Here is a 20464-nt window from a genome sequence, read left to right as displayed (position 1 = left end):
CCTTGGGCAGTTTCACCATTGCTTAAGTAAATGACTGGTTTCCCATTTATCTACAGATCCAATTCAACCACCTCAGCCTCTTGGTTCTTTAACTTTTTATGAACTTACTCCAACCTTATTGATATGGCCATTGTCTCTTGGCTTTCCCTTAGGCTGTTTTTCTAGTTCTGGCCTTTCTCATGTTTACGCAGTGGTAATCACTTACTTGGAAGTTCCTGTTATCTGTCAGCTTTCTTTTTGATCTTTCTCACTCTGGGACTCCAGATTTGTTTGCAAATCTTGCCAACAATTTATCAACCTCTCCTAACTTTTCTAGCTATAGCCAGTGATTTAAAGCATTTGAAAAGCCTGCAAGTGAAAGAAAGAGCAGTTTGTTTTCAGTTGTCACTTTCCTCGAGATCATATTCAGTTGGGACGTGGGCTCTCAGTAACAATGTGTTACCAGTAGCCCATTCTACTCTCTGTGCTTGTGAATATATTCACAAATACCTTAGAGAGTTATAATAATGATGATTATATTTTGGTAAAATGACGGTATAATGATGATGGTATAGAGAAGCAGCGTGGCTCCGTGGAAAGAGCACGGGTTTGGGAGCCAGAGGTCACGGGTTCTAATCCCAGATCTGCCACCAGTCAGCTGTGTGACTTCGGTCAAGTCACTTAACTTCTCTGTGCCTCAGTTACCTCATCTGTAAAATGGGGATTAAGACTGTGAGCCCCACGTGGGACAACCTCATCACCTTGTATTCCCCTCCCAGCGCTTAGAACAGTGCTTCGCACATAGTAAGCACTTAACAAATGCCATTATTATTATTATTGCTATTATTTTGGAAGTACTTACTATGTGTCACTGGGATAGACACAAGATAATTAAATTGGACACAGTCCCTGTCCACACAGGGCTTAGTCTTAATCCCCATTCTACAACTGAGGTAACTGAAGCACAGAGAAGTGAAGTGACTTGGGAACAAAGCAGACAAGTGGTGGAGATGGGATTAGAACCCAGGTCCTCTGACTCCCAGGGTCCTGCTCTATCCGCTAGGCCAGGCTGCTTCTCCTCCTCCTGCAGCACCTGGGCTCCATCAATCAGGTGGTACTGACTGAACTCTTACTTTGTGCAGAGCACTGTACTAAACACTTGGGAAAGTAAAATACAGTAGATTTGGTAGGTGTGATCCTTGCCCTCAAGGAGCTTGCATTCTTCAGGGACCCATCACTGTATTTACTCCCCAGTACTTAGACTAATGCTTCACACAGTAAGAGCTTAGTAAATGCTCATACTACTACCCACTTCTAACTTTTCTTCCTCCTGCTCGCTCTATTTTTCCTTCTCGTTTCGTAATAGCATTTGCAATGCATAAATGTGCAATTTAGAAACTGAACGGAAGCTCCAAAGGATAGTCTAGTTTACATGCTAAATAAATAATAAAAAAGAGCAACTGTAGAATTTGGTGTCTTTGTTCTCGAAAATATTGAGAAAGACCTGGCACACCTCCTGTGCCTGTGATTTTTGGGCAAGAGGAATTGTTTCACTGGGCAATGGAGTGTTAAATCATAATCAGCTCTTGCATGCAAGATCAAGAAGGAGGAACAATTGGCAAATGTTTAGCACAGCTGCATTATTGCCTATAAAAAATGGGAATCTAACAAACTCATATCAGGGGTAAATGAGATAGATAGGGCCCATATATTGCTGCCTCCAAAAGTGATTTTAACTCATCATCCGTAATGAGAAAAATGTCTAAATGGCTTAAAGGGACATTTGAAATTTATGTGGTTTCGATACTTAAAGAATTTAGAAACATCCAAAGTAGCAGGAAAATGACAGAAGTGGGGGGTTGAAAGTGTGTTCAATCTAACATCTAAGTCTGTCAGCAGAGATGTATTTTAAGGGAACAACTCCAATAAAGAGCCAGTTTAAACTCCAAAACAATAAAAATGATTTCTACAAAGCAGATACAGTAGCCACATTTGGAGCTTTAAAGAGCTTAAAGCTCTCCCCCTGTCAGGATCAGGTGTAGAGTATGCCATGTTCAGATCCAAAGTCCAAGCTCATTCTGCTTTGGCTCAGAGCATTTGGACTTATCTTTGATGCCCCTTAGTACAAAAGCAGCATGGTGTGGTGGCTAGAGCACAGGCTTGTGAGTCAGAAGTTCATGGGTTCTAATCCCGGCTCTGCCACTTGTATGCTGTGTGACCCTGGGCAAGTCACTTTACTTCTCCGTGCTTCAGTTACCTTATCTGTAAAATGGGTTTTGAGAGTGTGAGCCTGAAGTGGGACCAGGGCTGAATCCAATGCGATTTGCTTCTGTTCCCCTCCAGCATTTAGTGCAGTACCTGGCACATAGTAAGCACTTAACAAATACCACAATTATTATTATTATTAAGCAAAAAGTGAGAGTGTGAGACACACTTTTATATTCACCAGATACAGTGTTAGGCACACAGGTGTTCAATCAGTATTATTGGTTGATTAATTACAAAGCCCAGAATGGTCTAACATTAGTACAGTTCTCCGCACATAGTAGGTGTTCTGTCAGTAGTATTGATTACACCACCCAGAATGATCTAGGATTTCAGACTTTGGCCCTCTTGGTGGGGATTCCAAATGTCTGTGATCAATTTCCCCTGGGGGTACAATACTTCACTGTAATTCTAAAAATAGAGCTCTGAGTCTAGTTGCATATGAATTTGAAAAGAGAAAACCTTACCTCAGATGCTGTATGGTATGTTTGTTCCTTAGTTTCAGGTTCCCATGAAACATATTCAGTTTAGAGCTCCCATAAGCTGAATGAAAAGACCAGTTTTTGGTTTAGAAAGTTGCTCTGAAAACATATTTCAATTTGGAAATGTGTGCCCCACTTTTCAGTGTTTCCGTGGCTTTTTCTTACCTTTGGCCCTTAGGTTGCTTTTCTCCTTTATATTCTGAATGGCCATTGAGCCTATTTTTAAACCTTTGAATCTCTCTCTCTTGCTGGCAACTATCACCACGTTTTTATTTCGCTCCAGCTGGCAGTAGAAGGTGGAGAGACACAGGAACAGATGAGACAGGCTCCAGCATCTGCCCCAGAGATTTCTGTGTAATGACCATCAGTAGAACCGGTGGAGGCTCATGTCACTGGATGCTTTCTCACCGAAGCCGGTCATGTCCATGGGGTATTGGATTGTCCTCAGATGATAGACGGAACTGGGATTCTTCTGAAAGAAAATGCAGGAAGTATTAAAAGTAGAAGTATCAGTAGTAGAAAATACCAGTTCAGTTACTCTGATGAAATCCCCCAAGTAAGGTTGTACGATGTTGGGATTGAATGTCTGAGAGGTTTTGTGAGGTGTGATTTCTGACTGTCTGCTCCAATCCAAACAATCCAAAGATTGTTTGCTCTTTAAAAGGCAACATCACTTAAAACCATTTTAGGCTGATGACCAACAAGTAACTTTGTGAGGAAAGCTTCACCCACGTGCTCCAGAGCACAGACTTGGAAATGTCTTTGAAAGGAAGATCTAAATATCAAATTTTAAGGGATAGGTGAAAATTTTGGCTGACCATTTCACTTCTCTGTGCCTCAGTTACCCTACCTGGAACATGGGGATTAATTACCAGTTCTCCCTCCCGCCTTGTGGGACAACTACCTCATCTGATTTGATTATCTTATACCTATCTAAGGATTTAGCACCTGGTAAGCATACATTAAATGCAGTGAAATTTATTATTATCATTTTGAACATGGTAATATATGCTCACCTACCAGTTCAGTTTGTGGAAATTCCAGTCAATGGGAATTCCCTCGATTCGTTAGCTAGTGAGTTCAGCCTATTAAAATGGTTAAATCTTTTTATTCGCCCAACAGTAACCCCTGGGCCTCCTCTCTCTGGGGCCACAGAAAGTTTTTTTAATGGTATTTGTTAAGCGTTTACTATATGTCAGGCACTGTACTAAACGCTGGGGTAGATATAAATTAATTAGGGTGGACAAGTCCCTGTCCCTTTTAGAGCTCACATTTTCAATCCCCATTTTTACAGACGAGGTAACTGAGGCCCAGAGAAGTGAAGTGACTTGCCCAACATCACACAGTCGACAAGTTGGCAGAGTCGGGAATAGATCCCAGGTCCTTCTGATTCCCAGGCCTGTGCTCTAGCCACTGTGCCATGTGGCTTCTCTACTTGCACAACTTTACTCTTGGAGAAGCAGCATGACAGAGTGGATACAGCATGAGCTTGGGAGTCAGAAGGTCATGGGTTCTAATCCCGGCACCGCCACTTGTTTGTTGTGTTACCTTGGGTGAGTCACTTCACTTCTCTGGGCCTCAGTTCCTGCACCTGTACAACGGGGATTGAGGCTGTGAGCCCCATGTGGGACAGGGGACAGTGTCCAACCACATTTGCTTGTAAAGTGGAACACTCCAAGTTGATCAGGAACATGCATTGCTGAAATTGGATTCCAATTCCAGACATCCTTGTTGCTAAGGATTGGGCAGCCGGCATTGCTAGTTGTGTGGAGAGAATGGACAGGTGTGTTCCATGTCAGTGTTTCTCAAACTAGGGTAAGTGTTTCTCAAACTAGGGGTTTGTGGGAAAGTTGTAAGAGAGTTAGGAAGAGAATCCTGGTGCTTGGAGCTATAGGATTCCGAATGCCCTGCTCTTCTTGCTCTTTACTCTCTCTTGGAAAATTCACCTGCTAGCGTGGCTTCACCCCTCTCAGGGTTGCACCTGGAGAGTTTCCAGTACTCTACCATTCTCGACTATGAGAGGGAGAGTCAAGCAGAGGCCTACCCATTCCATTCCTAGCTTGGGCAGTGGCTAGCGAGTGGAAGGCCATCGGCTACAAGTCAAAACTCACCCATGCTGGGCAGCAGTGGCATGGGAGAGAGTCGAGGGCGGAGACTAAAGTCTACTGCGCTGAAGAAGGCAATGGTAAACCGCTTTTGTATTTTTACCAAGAAAACCCTATGGATGTGTTACCAGAACGATTGCAGATGGAGAGCAGGGTTTTCTGGGAGAGATGTGTCCCTGGTGTTGTTATGGGTCAGAAACAAGTCCACGGCATAAGACAAGCATATCTTCACCTACCTTCTCTCTGAGGATGATGCCTAAATTTACCTCTTTAAACCTGCCCTCTCCCCAGCTACACAATCATGCCTCTTGCCTCCATTTGGGTGCCCTGCCGGCACTTAAAACTCAACATGTCTAAGACTGAACTTTTCTTCGTCCCTCCAAACCTGCCCCTTCTCTTAACTTTCCCAACTTGTTGACGACACCACATCTTCTCTTCCGGGAAAGGGCACAACGGTGATGTCATACTTGACTCCCCGCTTACTCAGAGCTTAGTACAGTACACGCTTAGTACATGCTAAGAAGCGCATGGCTCAGTGGAAAGAGCACGGGCTTTGGAGTCAGAGGTCACTGGTTCAAATCCCAGCTTTGCCAATTGTCAGCTGTGTGACTTTGGGAAAGTTACTTAACTTCTCTGTGCCTCAATTTCCTCAACTGGGAAATGGGGATTAAGACTGAGAGCCCCCTGTGGGACAAACTGATCACCTTGTAACCTCCCCAGTGCTTAGAACAGTGCTTTGCACATAGTAAACACTTAATAAATGCCATCATCATTATTATTATTATTACTGCAGTGCCTGGCACTTAATAAGTGCTTAACAAATGCTGTGATTATGATTTTTATTCCAGCTCTTGCAGTCGATCAACTGGTGAACCATAACGGTTCTTCCTCCCCCTAGATCTGCCCTTTCCTTGCTATTCCAACAACTACTCCCTATATTCACTGTTTGAGCCTGCCATTATTAGAGTACTGAATCGTCCAGCTCACCAGTTTCTCCCCCTTTTAGTGTGCTGCCCAAATCATCCTGTTAAAGCATTGTTCTGCACACATCTCTCCACTTCTCAAAAATCTCCAAAGGTTATCTATTTTTCCTCTGTTTCAAGCAGAAACTTCAAACCATTGGCTCCCAGACTCTTCACCACAGTTCTGTTCACACAGTACATGCTAATAACTACCACTATTAGTTATTAGTCCTATTCTGCCCTATTCTCCATAGCCTCTGCATCACTGATGCGCTTATATCTTTACCTGCTAAACACTTTGATACTCACCCCTACCCCAGAGAGAATAATATTTGCTACTCTATTTATTTTGTTAATGATGTGCATATAGCTTTAATTTTGTTTGTTTTGACGATTTTGACACCTGTCTACATGTTTTGTTTTGTTGTCCACCTCCCCATTGTAGCCTATGAGCCCGTTATCGGGTAGGGACCGTCTCTATATGTTGCCAACTTGTACTTCCCATGCGCTTAGTACAGTGCTGTGCACACAGTAAGTGCTCAATAAATATGACAATGAATGAATAATGGTATTTGTTAAGCGCTTACTATGTACCAGGCATCATACTAAGCACTGGGGTGGATAAAAGCAAATCAGGTTGGACATTGTTCCTGTTCCACGTGGGGTTCACAGTCTCTGTCCCCATTTTACAGGTGGAGTAACTTTTCACAGAAAAGTGAAGTGATTTTCCCAAGGTCACAGCAGACAAGTGGCAGGGCCGGGATTAGAACCCATGACCTTCTGACTCTCAAGTTCTTGCTCTGTCCACTACGCCATGCTGCTTCTGTGACGCTGGTGATTTTATTTCCTCGAGTGTGCTGAAAGGAAGGAGGTATTGGTCTCGTCACAGGAAAAAGAATGTTCTATCTAAAATAATCTGTGGTATACATTTATACATAGGCATTACATCTATAAGCAATCAGATTTTTTAAGAGCTTACTAGGGTGAGTACAACAGAGTTGGTAGGCACATTCCCTGTCCACAATCTGCTCACAGTCTGGAGGGGGAGACAGGCATTTTAATATAAATAAATTACAAATGTATTATGAAAGTGCAGGTATTTGCTTGCAATCAGTGGTGTTTGTTGATCACTTACTATGTGAACACTGTACTAAACATTTGGGAGAGTACGATACAAGAGAATTAGCAGACATGTTCCCTGCCCACAATGAGATCACAGTCTAGAGGCAGAGACAGACATTTATATAAACAAATTATGGATATAATGAATTGTGAAAGTGATGGTATGTATTTAGCGCTTGCAATCAATCAATGGGGCATTTATTGAACACTTACTATGTGCAGAGCACTATACTAAGCATTTGGGAGGCTACAATACAACAGAATTAGCAGACAAATTCCCTGCCCATATCACTACGTGCCAAACACTGAGCTAAGATGATCTGATTGGACACACATCAGTCTAGCAGGCTAAGACAGAGGGAGGAAATATCTACACAAACACACACATGCACCCGCTACACAACATCATCATCATCATCATCGTCATCATCAATCGTATTTATTGAGCGCTTACTGTGTGCAGAGCACTGTACTAAGTGCTTGGGAGGTACAAGTTGGCACAACATGTACATATATAACTGTTCCATGGATATCCTCTATCTAAAAGTCACAAAATGACTTAGACATGAAATGACAGCTCTAATCGGTATATGTTGGAGTAGTTGTTAGTTCTATCAAACATTCTTCTTCTAGTACATTCCCACTATTGTTTCAGAGAAGAAGGCTTCAGGAAATATTTAGTGGGGAGTCCTGATTAACCTAGATTATAAAAGTCTCAAGAAGCAGGCAAATGAGTAGTTCATCGTGTATGAATTATACAAATATGGGTTTGGTTTCTTTCTCTGCAATGTGAACCCGCATGAATATGTAGCAACTTGTGGCATTGGAGATGTACCTGTCACGAAATGGAGGTCAGCTGCTTTTACCACATCTGTCAGGGAAGGAGACATTTCGTGGGGTTTTCAACAAAGATGGCAAGCAGTGACTTGCAAGGAACAGTGGCGAGCTGTCATGCTCAATCAGTCATGGCAGCTAGTGATGTGAAGCGGAAGTTTAGGCTAAGCAGAAAAGAAAGGGCCTGTCTTGTGAGGTTGGTGGGAGCTAATGTTGAAAGTTAGACAGTTTAGGAGTAATAATGAAAAGCTCATCCCATGCCTGAACGATGACTGAATTCAAGAATTTTTAGACTGTAGAAGAAAAAAAAAATGCTCGATTAAGGTCTTCTCATCGATTCCCTGCCAGTCCAAGATGGTTCCCTGTAGCATAATTTGAAGAACAATGAAATAAGGTTTGAAAATGTTCAATACAGATGAGACTAAAGGGTTTCCTCTGGCAACCTCTGGGTAATCATTGTGGTTCTGAAACTCACAGGCCACTCATCTCGGGCTTCTTCTCTCATTAGTAAATTAAAATAACAGAGGGGCTTTAAGTCACTTTGGATCTCAAAGAAAGAAAGAGTCTCAAGGAAGGAAAAAAAAGGTGTTTCAGGGTGATGGGGTTTAATGCAAGAGCAGCATGTTCTGATGAAAAGAGCATGGACTAGCTGTCACAGGATCTGGGTTTTAATCTGGACTCTGCCTCTTGTTTGCTGGGTGGCCTTGGGCAAGACACTTTACTTCTGTGCCTCGGTCTCCTCATTAGAGAAGCAGCGTGGCTCAATGGAAAGAGCATGGGCTTGGGAGTCACAGGTCATGGGTTCAAATCCCGGCTCCTCCAATTGTCAGCTGTGTGACTTTGGGCAAGTCACTTAACTTCTCTGTGCCTGTTACCTCATCTGTAAAATGGGGATTAAGACTGTGAACCCCACATGGGACAACCTGATCACCTTGTAGCCTCCTCAGCGGTTAAAACAGTGCTTTGCACATAGTAAGCATGTAACAAATGCCATCATTACTATTATTTGTAAAATGAGGATTAAATGTTTGTTCTCTTTCCTACTAAGGCTGTGAGCCCAATGGACAGGGATTGTGGCTAACCTGATTATTCTGTATCTACCCCCGTGCTTATCTCAGTGCTTGACACACAAGTAGTTGAGTCTTTATCCTTTAACCACTGGATATTCACCCCAACCTCACCCGCATTGAGGAGAGAAAATCCTTACCTCCACTTAGGTAGCGACATGCTAAAAATGGTTTGGTGGGGACCAACTATATGATATTTATCGCTGAAATCCTACTTCAGTAGGTAAAGGGAAATTAGAGGGGAGGAAAAATGAAAGCTAGCCAAGGGTGACTGTTTTCAGCTGACCTTTGAAATGGACGATGAACTAGGAAAGAACGATAGGGAGATTTTCAGGATGCAGGAGGGGCAAGGGAGAAATGTCTTATGCCAGTAGAACATTTAATGGAGAGCCAGGATTGGTAGAAGGGAAGCAATGAGTATCAAACCCATGAGGCAGGCTGAAATTAGTTGGCAGAGAGTTTAACATCTGCGAAGGGAAGTGGGATTCAAATCTTCTGCAGCCTGGGGAAGAGCTGGAATGGAGGTTGCTTATTTTTTTTTAATGGTACTTGCTAAACGCTTACTTAAAGTAGCATGGCCTAGTTGAAAGGCCTGGGAATCAGAGAGCCTGGGTTCTAATCCCAGCTCTGCCACTTGTCTGCTGTGTGCCCTTGGGCAAGTCACTTGACTTCTCTGGGCCTTAGTGAACTCATCTGTAAAATGGGGATTCGATCCTACTTCCTCCTACTTAGACTGTGAGCCCCATATGGGGCAGGGAATGTGTCCAGCCTGATTAAATTGCATGTACCCCAGCACTTAAAACAGTTCTTGGCATATAGTAAGCACTTAAGTACCCACTGTTGGGTAGGGACTGTCTCTATATGTTGCCAATTTGTACTTCCCAAGCGCTTAGTACAGTGCTCTGCACATAGTAAGTGCTCAATAAATACGATTGATGATGATAATCATTAATCATCATTACTATGTTCCAGGCACTTTATTCAGCATTGGGAAAGATACAAGATAATTGGGCTGGACACAGTCCCTGTCCCACAGAGAACTCACAGTCTTAATCTCCATTTTACAAATGAGGTGACTGAAGCGCAGAGAAGCTAAGTGACTTGCCCAAGGTAACATAGCAGACAGGTGGTGGACTAGAATTAGAACCCAGGTCCTTTTGGCTCCCAGGACTGTTCTCTGTCCACTAAGTAACACCATTCACATAAATCTAATGCCTCTGAGTCCCTCTAGGTCATTTGCGGGCAAGGAATGTGTCTATCAGCTCTGTTAAATTGTACTCCCACAAGCGCTTTGTACATTTCCCTGCATGCAGTAAGTGCTCAATAAATACAATCAATTGATGTAACTGAGGCACAGAGAAGTTAGGTGACTTGCCTTCGGTCACACAGCAGACAAGTGGTGGAGCTTGGATTAGAACCCCAGTCCTCGGACTCCCAGGCCTGTGATCTTTCCGCTAGACCACACTGCTTATCGGTATTATTTGTAGACTCAAGAAATTATTGGCTCCAAATGGTGCATTTAGGAACTTAAAAGTGCCTTGAGAGAATTCATAGGCTTGAGGAATTACAGTGAAAGAATGTAAAAGCATCGATGAGGTAAGACGAAGGGGTGTTCGACTGTATTGAACTAGGTCGAAGGAGGTAAATTGCGGTGAAGTGACAGTTTTAAATGTGGCTAGAATTGCAGAAGGGATTTTCACTTTTATGAGGTGTGGGAACAGTATAACCCGCACTGGCAGTAAGGCCTTAAAGATCAGTGGCAGACTGGCCAAAGTAAATTGTAGTGGCAGAAGAAAGGATGGGCCAGAGAAGAAGAGACATTCAGTCTTCCTAGCTTTCACCTCAGTATCTGAAATGAGCCAGAATTTCAACTGAAAGGGAAAATGGCTATTAAAACTGTGATTAGCTAAAAGAATTTGGCAGGTGGGGTTAAAAAATAGACACTTAAGGTAGCTGATTCTGTGGAAGGAGATTGAAAAAGGCAGTGGCCAAGGGCTAAAATTCTTAAGATCATTATAACATATAATAATCATTCTCTATAGGGCACTAGATTTCCAGAATTTTTTAAAATGGCTTAACAGTCTCTTTCTCTAAACAAAGTAGTGAGGTTGATTTGGAACGTGCCCCCTTTTCCAAATGAGCAAAGGGAAGCAAAAATGATTTAATATCAGTAGGCAGTTTCAGAGCTCAGACTCACTTTCTGGAATCGATAATCTCACCCTTCATCCTATCTCTTTCCCCAGCATTCTTTTTTCCACAACCTGGATTCTTAATACTCATGTGTATATAAGCTCCTTATGGGCAGGGACCACGCTTACCTAATCTATTTTACTCTCTGAAGCGCTTAGTACAGCATGCTGCACACAGTAAATGCTCAATGGACATCATTGATTAATTGGTAACTGTATTATACTACAAACAACGCTTTACTGGCAATCAACAGTTCTTCATGCTTTGCACTTATAGCTAACCAGTTAAGGTTCAGTCGTATATATTGAGTGCTTACTGGGTGCAAAGCACTGTACTAAGCATTTGGGAGGGTTCAATCTAACAATAAACAGATATATTCTCCACCCACAACAAGCTTACAGTCTAGGCAGGGAGACAAGCATTTAAATAAGTATAAATAAATAAATTACAGATATATAAGTGCTTTGGGACTGGGAGGGGTGATGAATAGAAGCAGCAAGTCAGCCGATGCAGAAGGGAATGGGAGAAGAGGAAAGGAGGGTTTAGTCTGGGAAGACCTCTTGGAGGAGATGTACCTTCAATAAGGCTTTGACTGGGGGGAAAATCATTGTCTCATATGAGGAAAAATGAGGGTAAGCTAGAGTCAACAGAGCCGAGGTACTCAGACTACTGTCAAAACAGGGACTTTAATCTCCCTGAGGATTTCACTGGCCTCTTGTTTACCACCACCCTTGCTCTGAAGAGAAAAGCCAACTTCTATCTTGCCACGGGCGAGGGAATCCCGAAGAAATGGCAAAAAGCAGCTCAGCGCTCTGTGGAGCGCTATTTCCAGAATGAACCATGAAGAGAAGAGCACAGAACTTGCCAACATGGCAGGAAACGGGCTTTATTCCAATGTTTTGAAACAGCTTCCTCTGCTTCTTGATTCTTGAAAAACAGTAGTCTTCTGATCAGTTGACATACCTGATGAGATCTACCAGCTGGGCGAGATATATTATATATGTGTCTGCACAAGCTGACAAAAGAAGGTTTGCTGGTAATTGAGGTTGTTGCCAGGTTGATTTTTCACTTTTCAAATGGTGACAGTGGAATTTGTTGGCACCTGGACTCCAGACATTCTGTTTGAGAGATTTGTTGTTCCTCCAACTAAAAATAAGGAAGCAGAACCAGGCCAAGCATTGAATTCCCTACTCAAAATCAAAGATTTTCACCTGCAGTCCTCAGTTGGAACTGTCACTGAATTCTGCTCCTTAGGCCAATGAATAATGAGTGACAAAGTAGAACAGAATATCTGGAAGCCAGTAATTCCTTGGGAAACCGATTATGACTCCAGTGAGAATTCAAGGCTCTGAAGACCCACGGAGAAGATTTGCTGACTATTTATCTGTTGGTAAAGCCTTTATTTCTTCCAGCGGTCACAGGAATCCATTGATCAAAATCAGTGGTATTTATTGAGGGTGCAGTGTATGGCACTAGTGGAGTGAGCCGAGTACTGTATAGACTGCAAGCCTGTTGAGGGCAGAGCTCAGGGCTACCAAATGAATTGTCCTCTCTCAAGCATTTCATACAGTACTCTCCACACAGTAAGTGATCAGTAAATACCACTGATTGATCAGTGGTACAAATTATCGCCCTGAACATGCCCGATCTCTTCTGATCTCCAAAAATAAGCAGGGTCAGGACTGGTTAATACTTGAGAGGGAGAGTGCTTAGAAATACTTGGCATTGTAAGCTTGAGAAGCAATGTGGATAGAGGAGGAGCCTGGGAGCCATAAGGACCTGGGTTCTAATCCCTGTTCTACCACTTGTGTGCTGTGTGGCCTTGGGCAAGTCACTTAACTTCTCTGGGCCTCAGTTCCCTCATCTGTAAAATGAGGATTAAGACTGTGAGCTCCACTTGGGACAAAGACTGTGTCCAACTGTTTCCAACCCAGTTGGCTTATGTCTACCTCAGTGATATATAATAATAATAATAATAATAATAATAATGGCATTTATTATTAAGTGCTTACTATGTGCAAAGCACTGTTCTAAGCACTGGGGAGGTTACAAGGAGATCAGGTTGTCCCATGGGGAGCTCACAGTCTTAATCCCCATTTTCCAGATGAGTTAACAGGCACAGAGAAGTTAAGTGACTTGCCCAAAGTCACACAGCTGACAATTGGCAGAGCCAGGATTTGAACCCATGACTCCTGACTCCAAAGCCCGTGCTCTTTCCACTGAGCCATGCTGCTCCTCTAAGCACTTAACAAGTACCATAAAAAAAGGCACAGTCTGTCCTCAAGGAGATCACAGCATGGACTTCTTGCTGCAATATTTACACTGTATTCTCATGAGCACTTAGTTCAGTTCTCTGCACATAGTAAGCTATCAAAAAAGAGCATTGATTTATTGCTACTCTTATGTCATTTCAAAGGCAAGACTGAATCGCAGTCAATGAGTTTGGGTCAATCAGTTCACCAGCATCAAGGAAATGCTCATCGCAGTACAGTTTTTTTGGGGTGGAATATATGAAAAGAATGACCCCAAGATACTTAAGCTGCTAGTGAGCAAAGTGAGGAGGACAAAAGCAGTATTTTACAAAGACATAGAAGCACAACCTCAAACAATGCAAGAGAGCTGTGGATTGCTGGAGGATAACAGTTGCAACTAGAACATATAGAATGACAATTCTCTTTTGGGGAAAGGTATTTGGGAATAATAATATTACTAGTTAATTATTATTAATAATTATTAATAATAAGGGTAGTATTTAAGTGCTTATGTGCCAGGCACTGTACTAAGACGCTGGGGTAGATGCAAGCAGATTGGTTTGGACAAAGTCCCTGTCCCACATGGAGGTCACAGTCTTAATCCCCATTTTACTCATGAGGGAATTGAGTCATAGAGAAGCTAAATGACTTGCCCAAGGTGACATAGCAGACAAGTGGCAGAGCCGTGATTATGGCCCAGGTCCTTCTGATTCCCAGATCCGTGCTCTGAGAGGGAGTTTTGAAAAAAGCAGCTAGTTGTAAAAAGTGCAAACCCAAACAGCAGAGCAATGGCTAATATCAATGTGCCCCTCTAAACCGTAAACTCCACGTGGGCAGAGAACATGTCTACCAACTCTGCTGTTTTGTACTCTCCCAGGGGCTTTGAACAGTGCTCTGCAACAAGAAGTGCTCAATAAATACCATCGATGAATTGATTGATTAATGTCTGCAGTGGGAAGGCCGGACTCTCAACTGCATACGCGACTTGTGACTGTGTTATACCTGAACAGACTCATGTTGTGAAAAGAACATTCCCTAGTTCTGCCATCATGTTACATCCTAGTCATGTAATAAAAGCGTGTGTTTTAGCAGGACTAGGCCAACCATACTATGGACACAGTGAGGCTCAATAATTGCTGTTAACCAATGATTCTGAGAACTGACTCAGGGGTCTTTGGGCTGTGAGCCTTCTCTCCGTTAGTAGTATGCATCGTTACTTGCCAATAAGATGTTGTTGTAAGCGGTTTAGGAGCTGCCAAATACTTACCATTAATGATGGGTCAGATTCATAGCTCTTCTTGAAATCCTGGGAAGTTCTAAATGTCAGAGGCTGGCCCAGAGAAAAATTCGATGAGCATCAAAATCAGAAAAATTTGGAAAAAAAAGTGGCTCAATGGATCCACACCTGCATTGTTAAACAAAATCAACAGAGACCTGTGTCCTTGAAATTGTACCTGTTTTGATCAGGAATACAAGCATTTTCATGTTCAGTGGGAAGTAGTAAATATTAATCAATGCTACAGATGTGATTTAAGGCCTGATCTATACTTTGCCAATAACTCACTTGCGGGGCTCTGGAAGCCAATTGTGAGTTTTTCATTAGACAATTTGAAAAATGTTCCAATCAAAGCAGTCTTGATTTGGTGCAGTAAGCTAGGGGGTGGAGGAGGTGGAAGGGAGTTTTATTTCATTGGAAGCAGCGTGGCTCCAGTGGTTTTTGAATGCCTAATTCAGGGCTCCTGAATAATAATAATAATAATAACTGTGGTATTTAAGTACTTACTATGTGCCAGGCACTGTACTAAGGACTGGGGTGGAGAGAAGAAAATCAGGTTGGCCACAGTCCCTGTCCCTCATGGGGCTCCTAGTCGTAATCCCCATTTTACAGATTAGGGAACTGAGGCTCAGAAAAGAGAAGTGACTTGCCCAAAGCCACACAGCAGACAAGTAGCGGAGTCGGGGTTGGAACCCATGACCATCTGACTCTAAGGCCTGTGCTCTATCCATTAGGCCACCCTGCTTCTCCTTTCTAATCCCTTTGCCTCTTGTCTGCTGTGTGTACTTGGGCAAGTAATTTAAATTATCTGTGCTTCAGTTTCCCCATCTGTAAAATGGTGATTAAGTACCCCCCGAGACTGTACCTGTATCTAGCCTGATTATCTTGTATCTTCCTCAGTGCTTTGGACAAAATATTATTGTGTTTATACCATAATTTTCCGGGTGCTTAGTATAGTGTTCTGCCTACAGTAAAGTGCTCAATAAATACAATTGATTTGGTAGTAATTAGTAAATCAGTCAGGCTCATTGTGGGTAGGGAATGTGTCTACCAACTCTGCCTTACTGTGCTTTCCCCAGCACACAGAAATGATTTAATAAATACAATTGATTGAGCACTTGCTGTTTGCAGAGCACTGTATAATGTTCTTGGGAGAACACAGTAGAACAGAATGGGTAGACACATTCCCTGTCCACAGGGAGCTAGACTTTAGTCTGGAAGGGGAGACAGGCATTAAGATAACTTATAGTTACGGACATAAGTGCAGTGGGGCTGAGTAGTTTGAATATCCTGCTGTCATCTCAATAGATTGTAAGCTTCTCAAGGAGACATAGGCTGTGCCTGAAAACTCCAGTGGTTGCCCATCCACCTCCGCATCAACCAAACCTCCTCAGCATTGGCTTTAAAGCAGTTTACCACTTGGCCCCCTTCTACCTCACCTCACTTCCCTCCGTCTACACGCCAGCCCACACACTTGGCTCCTCTAGTGCTGACCTTCTCATTGTGACTTGATCTCACCTGTCTCGCCACGTATCCCTGGCCCACACCCTGCCTCTGTTCTGGAACACCTTCCTTCCTCCAATCTGACAGACATCACTCTCCCTTGCTTCAAAGCCTTACTGAAGGTACAGCTCCTCAAGATGCCTTCTGCATCACCCTGACTTGCTCCCTTTGCTCTTCCCTCCTCCCAGCCCCACACCACTTATGTATTTATCTGCCATTTTATTTGTATTGAGGTCTGTCTCCCCACCTCTAGACTGGGAACTCAGTGTGATCAGGGAATATGACTACTTATTGTTGTACTCTACTCCCCCAAGCCCTTAATACAATGCTCTGCATACCATAAGTGCTCAATAAATACGATTGAATGAATTTATATTAATATCTCCCCACCACTCTAAACTGTAAGCTCAGTGTGGACATGGGAAGTGTCTGTTTATTTTTATGTTGTGCTCTCTGAAGAGCTTAGTACAGTTCTCTGCACACAGTACATGCTCAATAAATGATGTACTGACTGTATATTAGACTGCACTCTTCCTAGCACTCAGTACAGCTGTGCACACAGTAAGCAATCAATAAATATGATTGAATGAATGAATTTAGCAAATACTACAGTTATTTTTATTTATCCATTATTAAAGGCCCTTTCTCCTCCCTGTAATATTGTTCCCTTATGGGTGCCCCTAAATTGAGTGCTGTTGTCCAGGAATGCTGGCAGCTCTATGCTATACCCCCTCTACACCCTGCTCTATGCCCTATTCAGAAAGCAGGACTAGCTTCAGAGACCACCAAAGCATCACACTACAAAATCACAAGCCTGACTTGTTATTTCTACCTTGGAGCCAGGAAATCAAGCGAGCTGTGAACTTAATTACAGAGTTTTTGAGGAAAAAAAGGCTGTTCTAAGAAGCCGATTGCCTTCCTTATCATCACTTCCATCCTAAATTCACTTCCGTTGCTGGTCCCAGGAACAGTACATGGATATCTGCGCTTTAGACTTTATGTTGTGTGACCAAGTACTGCCATTCTATTCCTTTATTCAGATTTCTTACCACTAATTCCTTTGTAAATTAACAATCATTTAAATGGAAAGTTCCCTTTGTCTTCACCCCTCCCAAGCCAAGCTCCTGACTGAAACAGGACACAAAGCCACAGTGTTGGAATTTGCACAGTGTAATTGAAGCTTTGCATTTTCATTTAAAAGTTAATATTCCTAAGTGCCACCAGCCACAGTGACAAGCATTATAGAATGCTATTTGAGTTGCAGGAGCAAAAGCAGTCTCTCTGAGTTTTATCCAGTGGATGTCTGGATAAAAGATGTTGTTAATTCTGTCGAACAAGTTTAGGAAGTCAAGAGAGGTTCTATAGGGGAAAATGATCACTGCTGCATAGTGTTGGTCATTTCAGAGCTATCCAGGGGTCAGAGGGAAGCAGGAAGCTTATTCAAGAACACTGTGTAGATCTGGTCTTCCTCTAATTTTATTTTATTTTAGTTAGGTGCCAGACTCTAAGTGCTGGAATGTATACCAGGTGGTCAGGTTGGACGTAGCTCACATGTGGGGCTCACTGTCTTAGTCCCCATTTTACAGATGAGGTAATTGAAGCACAGTTAGTGACTTGCCCACGGTCACCCAACGAACAAGTGGCGAGCTGGGATTAGAACCCAGGTCTTTCTGACATCTAGACCTGTGTTACTATCCACTAGACGACGCTGCTTCCCCGACGCTGCTTCCCCTCCGTGGGAGGTGTTAAGACATTACAGGATAAGCATTCATGGGAGGAGAGAACAGTGTGTCCAGGATTATCAGGGAGAGAAAAAGACTTGAAAATGGATACTCTGGAGGTGAGAAATGTGCAGGAGGCAAAATGAGGTAATATAGGGTTGGTGGACTTATTGATTGATTGGTTGAAGGTCGTGAGAAGGAAAGCAATAGAGGTATGTGCCAGAATCAATGGTATTTATTGAATGCTTGCTGTGTGCACAACCCTATATTAAGTACTTGGGACAGTCCATTATAAATAGAGTTGGCAAATGTGATCTCTTGCCCACAGGGAATTTACAGTCTACAGGGAGAAGAGGAGGTTGGGGATCCAAAGAAGGTAGTTCAGAATTTGACCCTGGGTGATGAGTTCTCTGAGGGTAGAGTGTATTCATTCATTCTTATTTATTGAGCACTTACTGTGCAGAGCACTGTATTAAGCACTTGGGAGAGTGCAGCACAATAATAAGCAGACACATTCCCTGCCCATATTGAGCTTCCTAGGCCTGGGCTAGACACTGTGGATTGTTACAGTTTATGCTGTACTGGGAGAGGCAGGAAAACTAAAATAGCAAGGCAGAAAATACAAGAAATGGAAACTACATAAGGCCAGGCTTTAAAAAAATGTAATAAACACAAGTTGTAGAATGCTGAATTCTCCGATCTCTCTGGATTCTCCTTCTGTTTCTTTTGTTAGTTCCTTTTTTGGCCCCTACACATGAAGGCTCATCCACTAAATTGCAACTCCTTGAGGGTAGAGATTGCATCTATTAACTCTGTTGTACTCTTTTAAATGCTTAGTATAGTGCTCTGCAGAGAGTAATTATTCAATAAATACTACTGCTTAGTTCTCACTTCTCTTGCTAACTTCTATATTTACCCCTGCCCTCTTGCCCCTAATCTTGCATTTTTTCCTGTTTCTGGAAAATTTCTTTGTTTACTTAAGAATATAGGTTTATTTCACCTTAGGGTTTTCAGGATGTATAATACTGTAAAGAGGTACCTGAATTAAAAAAAATATTATGGGATTGTATTGATGAAGCATCCTGCCAATATTAGCAAAGTTTTCCATTTCTGTGCATTTAATCATGATCTGCTCTTTCATCAGTTTCAAAAGCCTCATCTAGTCTCAACCTTAAAACATGCTCAAGCTCTCCGGTGACCTTGTGAAAAGTTAAAAAATTGTGTCTCTTTGTTACTTGAAACACTTTATTCATTTCAAAATGGCCACCATGGCAGAATGTTCACAGAGGCTATTTTTACCCTTCTATTGTTTGTCAGAAATAGATTTGGTTGGCATAGTGTACGTTCTGGAAATTGCCTGCCCTGCATGCTCCCTACTTCATGTCAGTTTTAGGGATGGAGATTTTCCCGACAATTTTAAAGTATTTATTTTCAAAATAGGTAAAGTGAATGATGTCCAGGACACTTTTGGTTTATTAGTTGAGGAGGGAAAAAAGGGCAAATTGTCCCTAATTTCCACCTAGTCTTTAAATTGGTAAATGTAAATATATCTAGCTCCTGGTGGTTCTTATCCAGCACTTAGAACAGTGCTTTGCACATAGTAAGTGCATAATAAATGCCATTGTTATTATCACCATTACCATGCTTTGAATAAAACGGGCAAGTGAATATATCAACCACATCCAGACAGTGGGGATAATGGCATTCCACAAAGCAGGCAGAGAGGTAGATGGGTGTGTGTGTGTCTCTGTGTGTGTGTGTGTGTAGAGAGGGGTGTCTATGATATTTGACACCCTAAAGAAAGCAAAAAAAAACAGGAACTGACAAAGACAACTATGACATCACTGAATAATAGAGACACTGGCAGATCATCATCATCATCAATCGTATTTATTGAGCGCTTACTATGTGCAGAGCACTGTACTAAGCGCTTGGGAAGTACAAATCGGCAACATACAGAGACAGTCCCTACCCAACAGTGGGCTCACAGTCTAAAAGGGGGAGACAGAGAACAAAACCAAACATACTAATAAAATAAAATAAATAGAATAGATATGTACAAATAAAATAAATAAATAAATAGAGTAATAAATATGTACAAACATATATACATATATACAGGTGCTGTGGGGAAGGGAAGGAGGTAAGATGGGGGGATGGAGAGGGGGACGAGGGGGAGAGGAAGGAAGGGGCTCAGTCTGAGAAGGCCTCCTGGAGGAGGTGAGCTCTCAGCAGGGCCCTGAAGGGAGGAAGAGAGCTAGCTTGGCGGATGGGCAGAGGGAGGACATTCCAGGCCCGGGGGATGACGTGGGCCGGGGGTCGATGGCGGGGCAGGCGAGAGCGAGGTATGGTGAGGAGATTAGCGGCGGAGGAGCAGAGGGTGCGGGCTGGGCTGTAGAAGGAGAGAAGGGAGGTGAGGTAGGAGGGGGTGAGGTGATGGAGAGCCTTGAAGCAGATGGATATGGATATTTATACCCAAACGTTGATATAGAACCTTAGATATGTCTTCCTAAACTAGATATGTAGAAACAGAATCTTAGTTCGATATATTAATATTGCATGAAACTTTAAAAGGATAGGATTTTGAAGATTACAAGTCATTAAACCAGTTGAATGACTCTATAACACATAAATGGAACACATGTTCTTTCAATCAGCATGGAAATGCTCAAATGCTATTTGCTTCTTTTCACTATGGTTTCGTAT

At 42.6% G+C, this 20464-nt stretch overlaps 1 non-coding gene across 1 annotated transcript; it reads left to right on the top strand.

Annotated features, from left to right (window-relative positions):
• Positions 1–4689: 4689 nt before the first annotated feature.
• Positions 4690–4827, top strand: LOC119941727. Its single transcript, XR_005455308.1, has one exon. It is a non-coding gene; the product is annotated as a small nucleolar RNA SNORA7 (small nucleolar RNA).
• Positions 4828–20464: the final 15637 nt, after the last annotated feature.

Source organism: Tachyglossus aculeatus, chromosome 20, assembly GCF_015852505.1.
Source record: "Tachyglossus aculeatus isolate mTacAcu1 chromosome 20, mTacAcu1.pri, whole genome shotgun sequence".
NCBI lineage: Eukaryota > Metazoa > Chordata > Mammalia > Monotremata > Tachyglossidae > Tachyglossus > Tachyglossus aculeatus.
The sequence above is the reverse complement of the archived record's forward strand: the minus strand, read 5'-3'. Positions and strand labels throughout refer to the sequence as shown.